This window comes from Cherax quadricarinatus, chromosome 1, assembly GCF_038502225.1.
Source record: "Cherax quadricarinatus isolate ZL_2023a chromosome 1, ASM3850222v1, whole genome shotgun sequence".
Taxonomy (NCBI): domain Eukaryota; kingdom Metazoa; phylum Arthropoda; class Malacostraca; order Decapoda; family Parastacidae; genus Cherax; species Cherax quadricarinatus.
The window spans coordinates 6037635-6054712 of NC_091292.1; the positions used below are offsets into that span (position 1 = coordinate 6037635).

Here is a 17078-nt window from a genome sequence, read left to right on the forward strand (position 1 = left end):
ATCCTACATTTCCTTGAATAATAATAATAATAATAATAATAATAATAATAATAATAATAATAATAATAATAATAATAATAATAATAATAATAATAATCTAAGAAACATGAAATAAGTAACTTTGACTTTTTAGGGTTATCCAAGGTAATCTACACATGCTACTATGTATGATAATTTATGTAACTATTTATGTGTACCTGTACCTGAATACAGTTACTAATACAAGAATGATCACAATTATATACAGTATTTAACACAGTAATAATTCTATTGACGACTAAATTATTATTTATTCTCATTTCTTATTATTATTACTTTTATTATTAGAGCGTTAAACCGTAGGGGTCACACAGCACCTGGTGGAAATAAGAGGCATCCAGGTTCGATCCAAGGAAACGGATCAAAAAACTCTCACCCCTTCAGGGAATCAGAAAGTCACTTTCATTTATACATTAATAAAACAATTTTTAATTGTCATAAGACCTTATGAAGCAGTCCCATGTGGTCTAGTGGCTAGGATACCTGGCTTTCACCCAGGAGGCCCGGGTTCGATTCCCGGCATGGGAATTAGTTTTTTTTCTCTATAAAGGTTATATTATTCAGATAAACACAAATACAGTTACCTAAGCTATTATACATATCAGTATATGTGTAGAGAACCTGGGATAACCCAAAAAAGTCAGTGACTTATTTCCATTGGGGTCCTTTTAATACCTTATTATACTATAAAGGAGATAATATTTTATTACACTATAAAGGAGATATACTAGGAATAAGGTAAAATGAATTATTTATATTTACATGTGTTAACTAAAAAAATAAAAATTCATTCTCCTCCCTTTCCGTCCTTACATTCATTAGATACCTTTCGGCAGTCTTCTTGAACTGGTTCATGCTATGTCTGGCTTTGACATGTGCAGGCAGTCTGTTCCATTCCTTTATTACTGTGCAATAAAATGTTTGAAGCCTGGCCACTGACTGGCTACTACAAAGTTGTGCTCTCTCCCCCTAATACTATGATTGCTTTGGCTCCCATATTCTGAACACTGTTTGTGAGCAATTTTATAAACTTGATTTAACTTCAGTTGTTTTACTGTCTTCAACATTCAGCATATCCAATTGTAATTCATCCTGGCCTACATGCTCTCTTAGACCCAGGTCCAGGATGAGTCTTGCCATTTTATTCTGGGTGATTTGCAGTCTATCTTTCAGTTCTTTTTTTGTCAAGGCAGAGTACCATGAAGAGCAATGACATTCTACATGGGCTAGACAGGGTCCTGCGAGCCTCAGTAGGCAGACACTGCTTGTCTGTAGAGGAACTTCAGTCTGGCAATCGCTTTCTTTACTACACTGTTCCCTATCACTTCTGACATGCATGGGTCAAAGGGGATTCCCAAATATTTTACTGAGGAAAACTGAAGTGATGGGTTTCCCATTACACCGGGCATTAAAATTACTTACCCTTCTGAGTTTGCTTCGTGCCAGAGTATGACTTCTGTGTCACTGAGGTGTAACCATAGTTTATCTACTAACCATCTGCTGCAGGACTCCAGTTCTAGCGTTATTACATTAGCTATATCTTGTGGGCCTTTACCTGACACATACAGAACACTGTCATCCACATACAGTAGGAGTTTGCATTTGACACTGATGGTCATGTCGTTTACATAACATAGGAATAATAAGGGACCCAGAATGCTACCTTGGGAACTCCACATGCTATTGGTAGGGTTTCTGATTCTGTTTTGTTGATTTTGACAATTTGTTTCCCGTTCCTAAGATAGGACTTAAACCAGTCTATGGAACCTATTATTATTATTATTATCAGGGGGGAGTGTTAAGCCCGGAGGGATTATACAACGCCTGTCGTAAAGGGGGGGGAGGGAGGTATTCATGCTTAACTCAGGGAACTGGAGCACAGATCCACTTCCTTAGATCAAGAGCCCCTCATCAGCGTCAAGGAACCTCCCTAGAAGAGCATAAAGGTTCAAGAGAGATTATTATCAATTTGGGCGCTAAACCCGTAAATACTTTTTGTGCAGAGAGGGATGTGTGAAGGTTATAAGTGAGAGAGGAGCAGGTGTGCGAGGGTTAAGTTTATTGAGGCACAGGTACACATAACTGCGATTATCATATATGGTGTAAATTATCTAGGATAATTGGATTATTATTATTATAATCAAGGGGGAAGCGCTAAACCCGTAGGATTATACAGCGCCTGTGGGGGATGTGGAAGATATTTAGGCTTAATTTGGGGAACTGGAGCGCAGATCTAATTCCCTATATCAAGAGCCCCTCACCAGCATCAAGGAACCTTCCCTGAGGGGTAGGATAATTGGAGGCCTTTATTAAACTGAATTCAGTTATTGCATTATTACACTCGTTAGGGGGAGCGCTAAATCCGTTGGGGGTCATACAGAGCCGAGGGGAACAGGAGGCGTTGATATTCGATCGAAGGAAGGGATTGGAGCTGTGAATCGACCCCTGCCATATATAGATAAGTACAGGTCCAGTTCCTTAGATCAAGAGCCCCTCACCACTATCAAGGAACATCCCTTGAGGAGAATTCAATCTTAAAAGAGTTCTTGAAATCTCATATGAAATTAACAATCTTTCTCTGCTTTAGCACGAAGATAGTGAATTATTATTTTATTACTACATACATTGGAAAGCGGTAAACTTGTAGAGACAATATAGCCCCTGAGAAGAAAGAAGCAATCAGGTTTAATCCAGAGGAAGGAATCCTGTTCACCTAGCAGCAAATAGGTACCTGGGTGTTAGTCGATTGGTGTGGGTCGCATCCTGGGGGACAAGATTAAGGACCCCAATGGAAATAAGTTAGACAGTCCTCGATGACGCACTGACTTTCTTAGGTTATCCTGGGTGGCTAACCCCCCGGGGTTAAAAATCCGAACGAAATCTTATCTTAAGAACCCTTCACCAGCACAGCGTTTCACCCACCATTATTATTATAATCAAAAAGAAGCGCTAAACCACAAGGGCTATACAGCGTCACCCACCATCAAGCAGCGGGCGGTACACTAATAAATCCTTGAACAACCATTAGAATAAGAGTGATTTATGTCCACTCATATTATAATATCGAAAATAACTGGTAATAACCCATTAGCTCTATCAGCCATATATTCTTACTTAATATACGAGGTGTAATAATCCTCTTATATTATCATTGTCTGTGAATAAAATAATATACCATACTGTAAATTTTAATTCCTCCTTTTCCTTGGATCAAACTTAATTGCATTCTGCTCCTCGAGGTGCTGTATGACCCTATGGTTTTAGCGTTTCCTCTTGAATATGATGATAATAATAATAATGTTTTGATTATATAACGTATAATTATTTTTATAATGGTCTTGAGGGCACACATGTGTTAAAGGCACATAAATAGCATTATGTAGATTTAAATTAGAATAACCCAATAAAGTCGAACTAGGTGTGAATTTTTTCCATTGGGGCTCCTGTTAATTTACACAGGCAATTATACATGCCGCCAAATATACTTTAATCTTAACATTATTAATAATACAGAGCAAAATCAGAAAAATAATTTAACAATACAAGAAATGAATCTCGCCCCACTTTAAGGAGATTCGTTCATTGTATTTTCTCTAGTTCTGTTCTTTAAGTGATTAATACTAAAAATAACCTCGACATGATCAGGTAGTCCATACTAGTTCTTAATAATTTTATATTATTATTACGTTCATACGAGCGCTAAACCAGTAGGTCATCGTGTCGCGCATGGGGAGGCACTCAGGTTCGATCTATGGTAAGAGATGACAGGTCCAGTTCCGTGAATCAAGAGCTCATCGGCATCAAGGCAACTTCGTGTGAAGGAATTGTTGCATTAATAGGCATAACAACAACAACAACAACATGTTACAGCTGCGAAGAGTCCAGAAGAAGGCCCTTCGCTTTATTACAGGCACCAGACTGATGGACAGAATCAGAATGGAAGATCTGCACATCCAACAGATCGACCAAATAAATGTCAGGCTGGACAAACTAAAGAAGCGACAACTATATGCCATGCAGGAACTCTATATACCAGACACAGGAAACCCACCCCAACCAACCAACACCACTAACTGCATCGATACCCTCCTCCCCACAGGACGCAAATGGTGTCCCTCAAACAAAGACCAAAGATTCTGAATGATCGCCCTGAAAATTTAGAAGAATGGATGCCACCAAAGCCAGTCTATGTTCAAGATAGATAACACCACCGTTATTGTGGATACCTAACATCTAACCAATAACATTTGAAAAGCACTTCTGGCAGGACACCGCCTCAGGACCAGATCAGCCGACCACCAGCTGCAGCAAGCGCCTTGTTATGTGTGTGTGTGTGTGTGTGTGTGTGTGTGTGTACTCACCTATTTGTACTCACCTATTTGTGGTTGCAGGGGTCGAGTCACAGCTCCTGGCCCCGCCTCTTCGCTGATTGCTACTAGGTCCTCTCTCTCCCTGCCCCATGAGCTCTATCATACCTCGCCTTAAAACTATGTATGGTCCCTGCCTCCACCACATCACTTTCTAGGCTATTCCATGGCCTGACTACTCTATGACTGAAGAAATACTTCCTAACATCCCTTTGATTCATCTGAGTCTTCAACTTCCAATTGTGACCTCTTGTGTCTGTGTCCCATCTCTGGAACATCCCGTCTTTGTCCACCTCGTCTATTCCGTGCAGTATTTTATATGTCGTTATCATGTCTCCCCTGACCCTCCTGGCCTCCAGTGTCGTCAGGCCGATTTCCCTCAACCTTTCTTCATAGGACAATCCCCGTAGCTCTGGGACTAGTCTTGTTGCAAACCTTTGCACTTTCTCTAATTTCTTGACGTGCTTGACTAGGTGTGGATTCCAAACTGGTGCTGCATACTCCAGTATGGGCCTGACGTAGATGGTATACAGAGTCTTAAACGAATCCTTACTGAGGTATCGGAACGTTATCCGTAGGTTTGCCAGGCGCCCGTGTGCTGCAGCAGTTATCTGATTGATGTGCGCCTCAGGAGATATGCTCGGTGTTATACTCACCCCCAGATCTTTTTCCTTGAGTGAGGTTTGCAGTCTTTGGCCATCTAAACTATATTGTGTCTGCGGTCTTCTTTGCCCTTCCCCAATCTTCATGACTTTGCATTTGGCAGGGTTAAATTCAAGGAGCCAGTTGCTGGACCAGGCTTGTAGCCTGTCCAGGTCTCTTTGTAGTCCTGCCTGATCCTCGTCCGATTTGATTCTTCTCATTAACTTCACATCATCTGCAAACAAGGACACTTCTGAGTCTATCCCTTCCGTTATGTCGTTCACGTATACCAAGAACAGCACAGGTCCTAGGACTGACCCCTGTGGAACCCCGCTTGTCACAGGCGCCCACTCTGACACCTCTTGCAGTAACCTCTTGTGAGGAACTGTGTCGAAGGCCTTCTTGCAGTCCAAAAATACGCAGTCGATCCACCCCTCTCTCTCTTGTCTTACTTCTGTCACCTTGTCATAAAACTCTAGTAGGTTTGTGACACAGGATTTTCCTTCCCTGAAACCGTGCTGGTTGTCAATTATACACTTGTTTCTTTCCAGGTGCCCCACCACTCTCCTCTTGATGATCTTCTCCATGACCTTGCATACTATACACGTTAGTGATACAGGTCTGTAGTTTAGTGCCTCATGTCTGTCTCCCTTTTTAAAAATTGGGACTACATTTGCCATTTTCCATACCTCAGGGAGTTGCCCAGTTTCAAATGATGTGTTGAAGATCTTTGTTAATGGCTCACACAATATCTCTGCTCCCTCTTTAAGGACCCATGGAGAGATGTTGTCTGGTCCCACCGCCTTTGAGGTGTCAAGTTCGCATAGCAGCTTCTTCACCTCCTCCTTGGTTATATGTACCTCATCCAGCACTTGCTGGTGTGCCCCCCTGTTCTGATTTCTTGGAGTCCTACTGGTTTCCACTGTAAATACCTCTTTAAATCTTGTGTTGAGCTCCTGACATACCTCTCGGTCGTTTCTTGTGAATTCCCCATCACCCTTCCTCAGTCTGATTACCTGGTCCTTGACTGTTGTTTTCCTCCTGATGTGGCTGTACAACAGCTTCGGGTCAGTCTTTACTTTTGATGCTATGTCATTTTCATATTGTCTCTGAGCCTCCCTTCTTATCTGTGCATATTCGTTTCTGGCTCTTCGGCTGATTTCTTTATTTTCCTGAGTTCTCTGTCTTCTGTACCTTTTCCATTCTCTAGTACACCTAGTTTTTGACTCCCTACACCTTTGGGTGAACCAAGGACTCGTTCTGTTCTTCCCATTATTTCTGTTTCCCTTGGGAACAAACCTCTCCTCTGCCTCCTTGCATTTTGTTGTTACATAGTCCATCATTTCTTGTACTGGTTTTCCTGTCAGTTCCCTCTCCCACTGAATGTCTTGAAGGAAGTTCCTCATGCCTGAGTAGTTCCCCCTTTTGTAGTTTGGTTTTTCCCAGCCTATTCCTGCTACTCTCTCCACTTGGAGCTCAACTATGTAGTCGAAGCACAGAACCACATGATCACTAGCTCCCAGGGGCCTTTCATACATGATACCCTCGATGTCCGAACTACTCATGGTGAATACAAGGTCCAACCTTGCTGGTTCATCCTCTCATCTCTCTCTGGTAGTGTCTCGAACATGTTGATGCATGAGGTTCTCCAGTACCGCATCCATCATCTTGGCTCTCCATGTTTCGGGACCCCCATGGTGTGTGTGTGTGTGTGTGTGTGTGTGTGTGTGTGTGTGTGTGTGTGTGTGTGTGTGTGTGTGTGTGTGTGTGTGTGTGTGTATATGTATATATATATATATATATATATATATATATATATATATATATATATATATATATATATATATATATATATATATATATATATATATATATATATATATATATATATATATATATATATATATATATATATATATATATATATATATATATATATATATATATATATATATATATATATATAACCTACCACGAATTCACTGCCATGTACGTATACATCTTGCATAGACTAGTGTGCCTCTGATGACTGGTGTGGTATACACGATCGTCTGATCATTATACTTATCACACACACACCTATTAATAAGCTCGGAAGTGGTTGGGTCACTTACCTCTAGTACCCTCCTAAACCCCTCCCTCCCCCCCAACCCCTTTTCCACATTCCATCTTACTGAACCTTCCTCCCCCAACTTACCAAACCTGTGGGTTAGGTGATGTCACAAATAGGGAGCCGTATAATGTACTATATCCAGTTTTTATATAATATACGTAACTTTATTTTCTTATTTATTTCACAATTTATTTTTATACATTTTATCGCCAAAGCTATACATGTTTTTATTTCCAGGCTACTTTATCAAATAAACCTAAAAAATATTAAAGATTTATTCCAAATACATCGAATAAAATCCATTAAAGTTCCTAATAAATTCCATAAAATTATATCATTCCACAGGATGATATTACCGAGTATTTAAGAGAGAAGCTCTAAACCCTTAGGGCATACAATGCAGGGAATGAGAAGTACTGTGATCATATTTAATCTAATAATACTAATAATCTTCAGTTCTAGTATATGATACAACTTATACAGACCATAGCTGACATCAACGACATACTATACAGAGTCTCTGGTTATGCGGAGCATTTCGGGCAACTTAGGTTAATTTTGTCCCCAGGACAAGCACCTAAAGTCAGTTCCTGATCAGCCGGGCTGTGGCTCGTACGTTGGTTTGCGTGCAGCCAGCAGCAACAGCCTGGTTGATCAGGCGCTGATCCACCAGGAGGCCTGGTCACAGACCGGGCCGCGGGGGCGTTGACCCCCGAAACTCTCTCCAGGTAAACTCCAGGTAACTCCAGGATGCGACCCACACCAGTCGGCTAACACCCAGGTACCTACTTACTGCTAGGTGAACAGGGACGAATGTTTCCGTGAGACATCTCCTACATCCTTGGGTCAGTGGCCTTTCGGCAAGAACAAGGTATGAATAAATTAATACTGGAGTGATATATTTTACATATATAGGTCATTAAGATATAAAATACCTGCCCCGAGTGAGGATCGAACTCACGACCTTGAGATTATGAGACTCACGCGCTGCCTACTGCGCCATCGAGGCTGTGAGGATAATAGTAAATAAAGCTTTAACATAGCAATTATTTGACGCAAACTATTCATTTCACATTCAATAGGTAAGATAAGCTTATTTGGGAAAACTACATATAACACATGCACATGTAATTTAGCGGCTAGGATACCTGCCTTTCTCCCAGGAGGCCCTGGTTCGATTCCCGGCATGAGAATTAGTTTTCTAGTAGCGACAAACGAAGGGGCGGGGCCAAGAGCCCTGCAATCACAAATGGGTAAAACACACACACACACATTATATATATATATATATATATATATATATATATATATATATATATATATATATATATATATATATATATATATATATATATATATATATATATATATATATATATATATATATATATATATATATATATTTTATTATCACACTGGCCGATTCCCACCAAGGCAGGGTGGCCCGAAAAAGAAAAACTTTCACCATCATTCACTCCATCACTGTCTTGCCAGAAGGGTGCTTTACACTACAGTTTTTAAACTGCAACATTAACACCCCTCCTTCAGAGTGTAGGCACTGTATTTCCCATCTCCAGGACTCAAGTCCGGCCTGCCGGTTTCCTTGAACCCCTTCATAAATGTTACTTTACTCACACTCCAACAGCACGTCAAGTATTAAAAACCATTTGTCTCCATTCACTCCTATCAAACACGCTCACGCATACCTGCTGGAAGTCCAAGCCCCTCGCACACAAAACCTCCTTTACCCCCTCCCTCCAACCTTTCCTAGGCCGACCCCTACCCCGCCTTCCTTCCACTACAGACTGATACACTCTTGAAGTCATTCTGTTTCGCTCCATTCTCTCTACATGTCCGAACCACCTCAACAACCCTTCCTCAGCCCTCTGGACAACAGTTTTGGTAATCCCGCACCTCCTCCTAACTTCCAAACTACGAATTCTCTGCATTATATTCACACCACACATTGCCCTCAGACATGACATCTCCACTGCCTCCAGCCTTCTCCTCGCTGTATATATATATATATATATATATATATATATATATATATATATATATATATATATATATACGTGTATATATATATATATATATATATATATATATATATATATATATATATATATATATATATATATATATATATATATATATATATATATATATATATATATATATATATATACAAACACACGCTAGGTTTGAAGCTCAGCCCATGGTTTAGTTAATTTAATATGTTTATTATGCACCACATACCCATGGTGTGGGTGGTGGTCACCACATACCCATGGTGCGGGTAGTAGTCAAAAGATTACAGAGGTACATAATGGGTCCAGGGAATGTACCCAAACGTTTTGAAAGCTGAACAAGTTACAAAGGTAATGAACTCCAGGTTTATATAGCCACAATCATGACAAGTTACAAAGGCACAGACAAAGTACATATGCATATTTAACTTAAGATAATCTAAAAAGGTCAAACACTGTGTCGTAGCTCCAATAAAGTCCGCAAGGCTTAACAGAGAGTAATTAAGGACTCTCAGTGGAAGTAAGTCGCACTGTTTGATTTTATTGGGTTATCCTCGACCTTCGTAAAAGTTTATAATTATGTATGAGGTCTGTATAAACTTTTACCTAATGAGTTACATTATTTCCAGAAAGGGTGTCATTTTCTCTTACACATTAATCACACGAAGATTATTATTATTACAATCTGAACTAAGCGCTAAACCCACTATTGTATCATAGAGCTTACCTGGAGAGGGTTTAGGGGGTCAACGCCCCCGCGGCCCGGTCTGTGACCAGGTCTCATGGGGGGATCAGGACCTGATTAACCAGGCTGTTACTGCTGGCTGCACGCAACCCGACGTACGATCCACTGCCCGGCTGGTCAGGTACTGACTTGAGATGCCTATCAGCGCCTTCTTGAAGACAGCCAGGGGTCTATTGGTAATCCCCCTTATGTATGCTGGGAGGCAGTGAAACAGTCTTGGGCCCCTCATACTTATTGTGTTTATCTCTTATCGTGCTAGTGGCACCCCTGCTTTTCACTGGGGGAAGTTGCAACACCTGCCAAGGGAGTGATTTTCGTGTGCAAGTTTGGTACTAATCCCTCTAGAATCATTCAATTGTATATAATCATGTATCTCTCCCGCCTGCATTCTAGGGAGTACAGGTTGAGCAACTTAAAGCGATCCCATTGACTGAGGTGTTTTATCTCCGTTATGCGCGCCATGAAGGTTCTCTGGACATTTTCTAGGTCAGCAATTTCACCTGCCTTGAAAGATGCTGTTAGTGTGCAGCAATATTCCAGCCTAGATAGAACAAGCGACCTGAAAAGTGTCATTATGGGCTTGGCATCCCTAGTTTTGAAGGTTCTCATTATCTAGAGCTTGGGCTTAAAATAATAAGAAATTACGAGGACACTAATGGAAATACATCACTGACTTTTTTTTGGAGTTATTCTAGGTAAATTACACTATGTGTGGTAATTGTAATTAAGGGTAAATGTGCCTAAGTAACTTTCTATATCTTACAGCTAGACTTTAAATAATCAGATAATACAAGGATCCCAATGGAAATAAGTCACTTTGATTTTTTTGAGTTATCCTAGGTAATTTACATATGTGTTACTAGGTATGATAATTTTACATAAGTGTATCTGCACCTAATTTAACCTAAAGAAACTTACACGAAGATCCTGAGCGAGAAACAGTTCAGACGGTGTTGAGTCTCCCATTCAACAGTGAGGGAGAGAGAGTTTTCTGTTATAACTTACCTTACTAGTTCCATTTTCTTATATACCAGCTTTCTGGCAGCTCATTGTGGAACTGTTTGGTCCAGTATTTAAACCAGTTTACGAAGTAAATGTGCAAGGAAGTAGCTGTGGGACCGGTGAGTGCTTAATAATAGTTGTTTTGCATTAAGTAGAGCTTCATACAGCTCTACGTAATAACTCTATAAATCTACCCTTAGAACCTTATAAAGCTCTAGTTTAGAGCTTTATAAGGTGTGCACATTTTCCCCCCCATATTGTAGTTCAAGAAGAGAGCCAAAAGGTACCTAATGACTGTAGTGACATTATTATTATTATTTTAATCAAGGGGGAGCACTAAACCCGTAGGATTATGCAGCGACTGTAGTGACAGAAAGGGAGGAGAACGATTTTTTTTTTTAACTAACACACATGTAAATATAAAAGACTCATTTTACCTTATTCCTGGTATATCTCCTAAATAGTATGATAAGATATTATCTCCTTTATAGTATAATAATAAGGTATTAAAAGGACCTCATTGGAAATAAGTCACTCTGTCTTTTTGGGTTATCCCAGGTTCTCTACACATATGCTGCTATGTATGATAATCTATGTAACTGTATTTGTGTATACCTGAATAAACTTATTTAGTCGAAGGGGACGTGGAGGGCCTGTGGAAGTAAGTTTATCCAGGTATATTTATTTCCATTGAGGGTGTGATTCAGGAAACATCAATTTATTTGATCAGGAGCCTTTCACGACACAAACTTGTACAAACTTATGTACCCTGAAGAATATTAAGTTATGTACTTAAAGCTTAAATAAAAAATCTTATTTGTGTAACACAATATGCACACAGGTTAGAACTAGCACATGTCTTGGTTTATATATGTATATTTAGTGAATGTGTTAATATTCGTAACGTGTCCCGTGTTGTCTAGTGGCTAGGATACGCGGCTCTCACCCGCGAGGCCCGGGTTCGATTCCCGGCACGGGAAAGATTATTTTAGGATTATGTATCTGCACGCATTTACACTCACTTTTTATCATAATATTTATGAGTGCCAAACCAATAAGTTATACAGAATTTAAAGAATAAAGGGAAAATTGATTCGGATTTATACCTAGAATTGTCATAAAGTTAGAAGATTGACTTCATATAAATGTAAGTCTGTGTCGGAATTCGAACCTTGGCCTCGTGGGTGTCAGCCGCATATCCTAGTAACCAGAAAACATGGGATATTAAGACGCACCTGCCTGGAGGGTATACGCGAGTTATAATTATGTGATTAATGTGGGTGTGTGTACTTACCTAATTGTGGTTGCAGAGGTGTGTGTGTGTGTGTGTGTGTGTGTGTGTGTGTATTCACCTATTTGTGGTTGCAGAGGTCAATTCATAGCTCCTGGCCCCGCCTCTTCACTGATCGCTACTAGGTCCTCTTTCTCTATGCTACATGAGCTTTATCGAACCTCGTCTTAAAACTATGTATGGCTCCTGCCTCCACTACGTCACTTTCCAGACTATTCGACTTCCTGACAACTCTATGACTGAAGAAGTACTTCCTAACATCCCTCTGACTCATCTGAGTCTTCAACTTCCAATTGCGACCCCTTGTTTCTGTGTCCCATCTCTGGAACATCCTGTCTTTGTCCACCTTGTCAATTCCTCGCAGTATTTTATATGTCGTTATCATGTCTCCCCTAACCCTCCTGTCCTCCAGTGTCGTCAGGCCGATTTCCCTTAACCTTTCTTCGGAGGACATTCCCCGTAGCTCTGGGACTAGTCTTGTTGCAAGCCTTTGCAATTTCTGCTCGACCAGGTGTGGGTTACCTGGAGGTTATTCCGGGGATCAACGCCCCCGCGGCCCGGTCCACGACCAGGCCTCCCGATGGATCAGGGCCTGATCAACTAGGCTGTTACTGCTGGCCGCACGCAGTCCGACGTACGAGCCACAGCCCGGCTGATCCGGCACCGACTTTAGGTATCTGTCCAGCTCTCTCTTGAAGGCAGCCAGGGGTTTATTGGCAATTCCCCTAATGCTTGATGGGAGGCTGTTGAACAGTTTTGGGCCCCGGACACTTATGGGTTCCATACTGGTGCTGCATACTCCAATATGGGCCTGACGTACACGGTGTAACAGTCTTGAACGATTCTTTACTGAGGCATCGGAACGCTATTCTTAGGTTTGCCAGGCGCCCATAGGCTGCAGCAATCTGCATGATGTGCTCCTCAGATGTGCTCGGTATTATACTCACCCCAATATCCTTTTCCTTGAGTGAGGTTTGCAGTTTTTGGCCACGTAGCCTATACTTTGTCTGGAGGTCTTCTTTGTTCTTCCCCGATCTTCATGACTTTGCATTTGGCGGGGTTAAATTCGAGGAGCCAGTTACTGGACCAGGCTTGCAGACTATCCAGATCCTTTTGTTCAGAGCCCTTTGTAGTGTGTGTGTGCTCTCTCTCTCATCTATTTGTACAAAGTTACGAACCTAATTGTGGTGATTGGGCCCTGGTCTCGGCTCCTGGCCCCCACCTCTCCATTGGCCGGTACTGGATTCGCTCTGGCATAACTGTGTGAGCCTTATCATTCCTTTATCACTTCGCTGTCTAGGTAGTTTCACTTGCTAACCACTTTAAGGCTAAATAATAAGTATTCTCTGACATCCTGCGATTAATCTTATTTTTTAACTTCTATGCCTCTCAGACGCGCCCTGTCAACCCTGTCTAACCCTCTCAAGACCTACCTGGAGTTTACCTGGAGAGAGTTTCGGGGGTCAACGCCCCCGCGGCCCGGTCTGTGACCAGGCCTCCTGGTGGATCAGCGCCTGATCAACCAGGCTGTTGCTGCTGGCTGCACGCAAACCAACGTACGAGCCACAGCCCGGCTGATCAGGAACTGTCTTTAGGTGCTTGTCCAGTGCCAGCTTGAAGACTGCCAGGGGTCTGTTGGTAATCCCCCTTATGTGTGCTGGGAGGCAGTTGAACAGTCTCGGGCCCCTGACACTTATTGTATGGTCTCTTAACGTGCTAGTGACACCCCTGCTTTTCATTGGGGGGATGGTGCATCGTCTGCCAAGTCTTTTGCTTTCGTAGTGAGTGATTTTCGTGTGCAAGTTTGGAACTAGTCCCTCTAGGATTTTCCAGGTGTATATAATCATGTATCTCTCCCTCCTGCGTTCCAGGGAATACAGGTTTAGAAACCTCAAGCGCTCCCAGTAATTGAGGTGTTTTATCTCCGTTATGCGCGCCGTGAAAGTTCTCTGTACATTTTCTAGGTCGGCAATTTCACCTGCCTTGAAAGGTGCTGTTAGAGTGCAGCAATATTCCAGCCTAGATAGAACAAGTGACCTGAAGAGTGTCATCATGGGCTTGGCCTCCCTAGTTTTGAAGGTTCTCATTATCCATCCTGTCATTTTTCTAGCAGATGCGATTGATACAATGTTATGGTCCTTGAAGGTGAGATCCTCCGACATAATCACTCCTAGGTCTTTGACGTTGGTGTTTCGCTCTATTTTGTGGCCAGAATTTGTTTTGTACTCTGATGAAGATTTAATTTCCTCATGTTTACCATATCTGAGTAATTGAAATTTCTCATCGTTGAACTTCATATTGTTTTCTGCAGCCCACTGAAAGATTTGGTTTGTACTCTGAAATCATGTCATCCGGATTCCTGTCCTCTAATGACAGGGTTTGCATCAATCCTCATAGCTCATACTCATTTTCAGTTTTTCAAGCGTCTTGGCATGCTCTATTAAAGGAAACAAGGAATAAAGAAGCTATTCGTAGTGAAACGTCGTCCTGAACCGTACATACGTGTCTTTATATAGAGCTTGTCAGTATCACAATAACATTTACATGTTAGAATCTAAAAGGACACAAATGCAACTAATGTGACATTTTAATGTGGCAACGTTTCGCTTTCCAGGAGCTTTGTCACATTAGTTGCACATGTCTCCTTTTACTTAATATATTGTCAGTTATTTTACCACCATTATTATTATAATCAAAAAGAAGCGCTAAACCACAAGGACTATACAGCTTTACCACCATTAATAACAACAGAGTTGTGTTTGTGGGTCGAAACCCAGATCCTGGCGCCGTGTCTTAGACCCGTTTAGTCGATATCACTAATTTCTAGCATTTTGACCAAGAAAACAATTTGCCCCGAGTGAGGATCGAACTCACGACCTTGAGATTATGAGACTCACGCGCTGCCTACTGCGCCATCGAGGCTCCATGCCACCATACTTAATTGTGGTTGCAGGGGGTCGAGTCTCGGTCCTGGCCCCACCTGGTTATTTTTTATTTTTTATTTAGAAGTTTTAGCATACATACAGAGGTACAAAAAAATACAGGTAAGAGCAGCATGCCAAAGCCACTTATATGCATAGCATTACGGGCTGGCTTAAAATTAACTTAAGATTAACTAAGCAATGATGAAGTCAGTGATAAGACATTATTGTAAACAGATAACTATAAAATACAAATGAGTATTACAAAGACAGGTCATATGGTTGCATGCATTGCTGTTCATTCAGTAGAATGGAGTATTCTGTTAGGTAGTGTATTTAAAAAAAAATAACAAAGTTAGGTTTAACATTTGTGTGATATAATTGTGAGTAACATTTAGGATATACAATTTATATGGTTCAGTTATTCAGTATTTATTTGGTTTTGAGTGAGTAAGTGAACTTTGAGAAGAGACTTGAATTTATAAACAGGTAGTGTTTCTTTTATATTTACAGGTAATGAATTCCAGATTTTAGGGCCTTTTATGTGCATTGAGTTTTTGCATAGTGTGAGATGGACACGAGGAACATCAAAGAGTGATCTGTGCCTTGTGTTATGGTCATGTGTTCTGTTGAGGTTGGCAAGGAGATGTTTGAGGGGAGGGTTAATATCAGAGTTAAGTGTTCTATGTATGTAATAAGTGCAATAATAAGTATGGATGTTTTGTATGGTGAGTAGGTTGAGTGTTTTGAATATTGGTTGCGTGACTTTTATCATGCCAATTCTTAAAGCTAGATTTTTTTTTATAAAAAAAATATGACTATGGATTCTGCCTCTACCACTTCGCTGTCGTGTGCGTTCCACTTCCTAACTACTCTAAGGTTTTCTAAAGAAGTATTTCTTAATATCCTTATGACTTTCAGCTATTATCTTGTATACTTGATACTCGCCTCTCAGACTTTCCCTGTCCACCCTGTCAATTCCTTTCATTATTTTGTACGTCGTAATCATGTCACCTCTGGTCCTTCTGTCCTCTGTGTTTGTGTGTGTATACTCACCTATTTGTGGTTGCAGGGGTCGAGTCACAGCTACTAGTCCCGCCTCTTCGCTGGTACTAGGCCCACTCTCTCCCTGCTTCATGATTATTATAATAAAAAAGAAGCGCTAAGCCACAAGGGCTATACAGCGCTCCCTGCTTCATGAGCTTTGTCGTATCTGTGCATGCATCCTGCCTCTACTACATCACTCTTCAGGCCGTTCTACTTACTGACAACTCTATGGCTGAAGAATTATTATTATAATCAAAAAGAAGCGCTAAGCCACAAGGACTATACAGCATATGGCTGAAGAAATACTTCCTAACATCCCTTTGACTGATTTGAGTTTTCAACTTACAGGTGTGTTCCCTTGTTGCTGTGTCCTATTTCTGAAATATCCTGTCCCTAATCTGCCTTGTCAATTCCTCTCAGTATTTTATGTTATGTCTCCCCTACCCCTCCTGTCTTCCAGTGTCGTCAGGTTGATTTTCCTATCCTCGTATGACATACCCCTTAGCTTCGAGACTAGTCTTGTTGCAAATCTTTGCATTTTCTCTAATTTATTGATGTGCTTGACCAAATGTGGGTTCCATACTGGTGCTGCATATCCCAATATGAGCATAACATACACAATGTGCAGTCTTGAATGATTCCTTACTCAGGTGTCGAAACGTTATTCTTAGGTTTGCCTAAGAATAACGTTTCGACACCTGCAGCAGTTATTTGTGTGCCTCAGGAGATGTGCTCGGTATTATACTCACCCCACGATCCTTTTCCTTGAGTGAGGTTTGCAGTCTCTGACTCCCTAGCCTGTATTCTGTCTGTGGTCTTCTTTCACCTTCTCCGATCTTCATGACTTTGCATTTGGTGGGGTTAAACTCCAGGAACCAGTT

General features: G+C 41.0%; 4 non-coding genes across 4 annotated transcripts; 2 read left to right on the top strand and 2 right to left on the bottom strand.

Annotated features, from left to right (window-relative positions):
* The first annotated feature begins 495 nt into the window (after positions 1–495).
* On the top strand, positions 496–567 carry TRNAE-UUC (transfer RNA glutamic acid (anticodon UUC)). The gene has a single exon. It is a non-coding gene; the product is annotated as a tRNA-Glu (tRNA).
* Positions 568–8097: 7530 nt separating this feature from the next.
* Positions 8098–8170, bottom strand: TRNAM-CAU (transfer RNA methionine (anticodon CAU)). Its single transcript has one exon. It is a non-coding gene; the product is annotated as a tRNA-Met (tRNA).
* Positions 8171–11846: 3676 nt separating this feature from the next.
* On the top strand, positions 11847–11918 carry TRNAE-CUC (transfer RNA glutamic acid (anticodon CUC)). The gene has a single exon. It is a non-coding gene; the product is annotated as a tRNA-Glu (tRNA).
* A 3160-nt stretch (positions 11919–15078) lies between these two features.
* On the bottom strand, positions 15079–15151 carry TRNAM-CAU (transfer RNA methionine (anticodon CAU)). The gene has a single exon. It is a non-coding gene; the product is annotated as a tRNA-Met (tRNA).
* Between the last annotated feature and the right edge of the window lie 1927 nt (positions 15152–17078).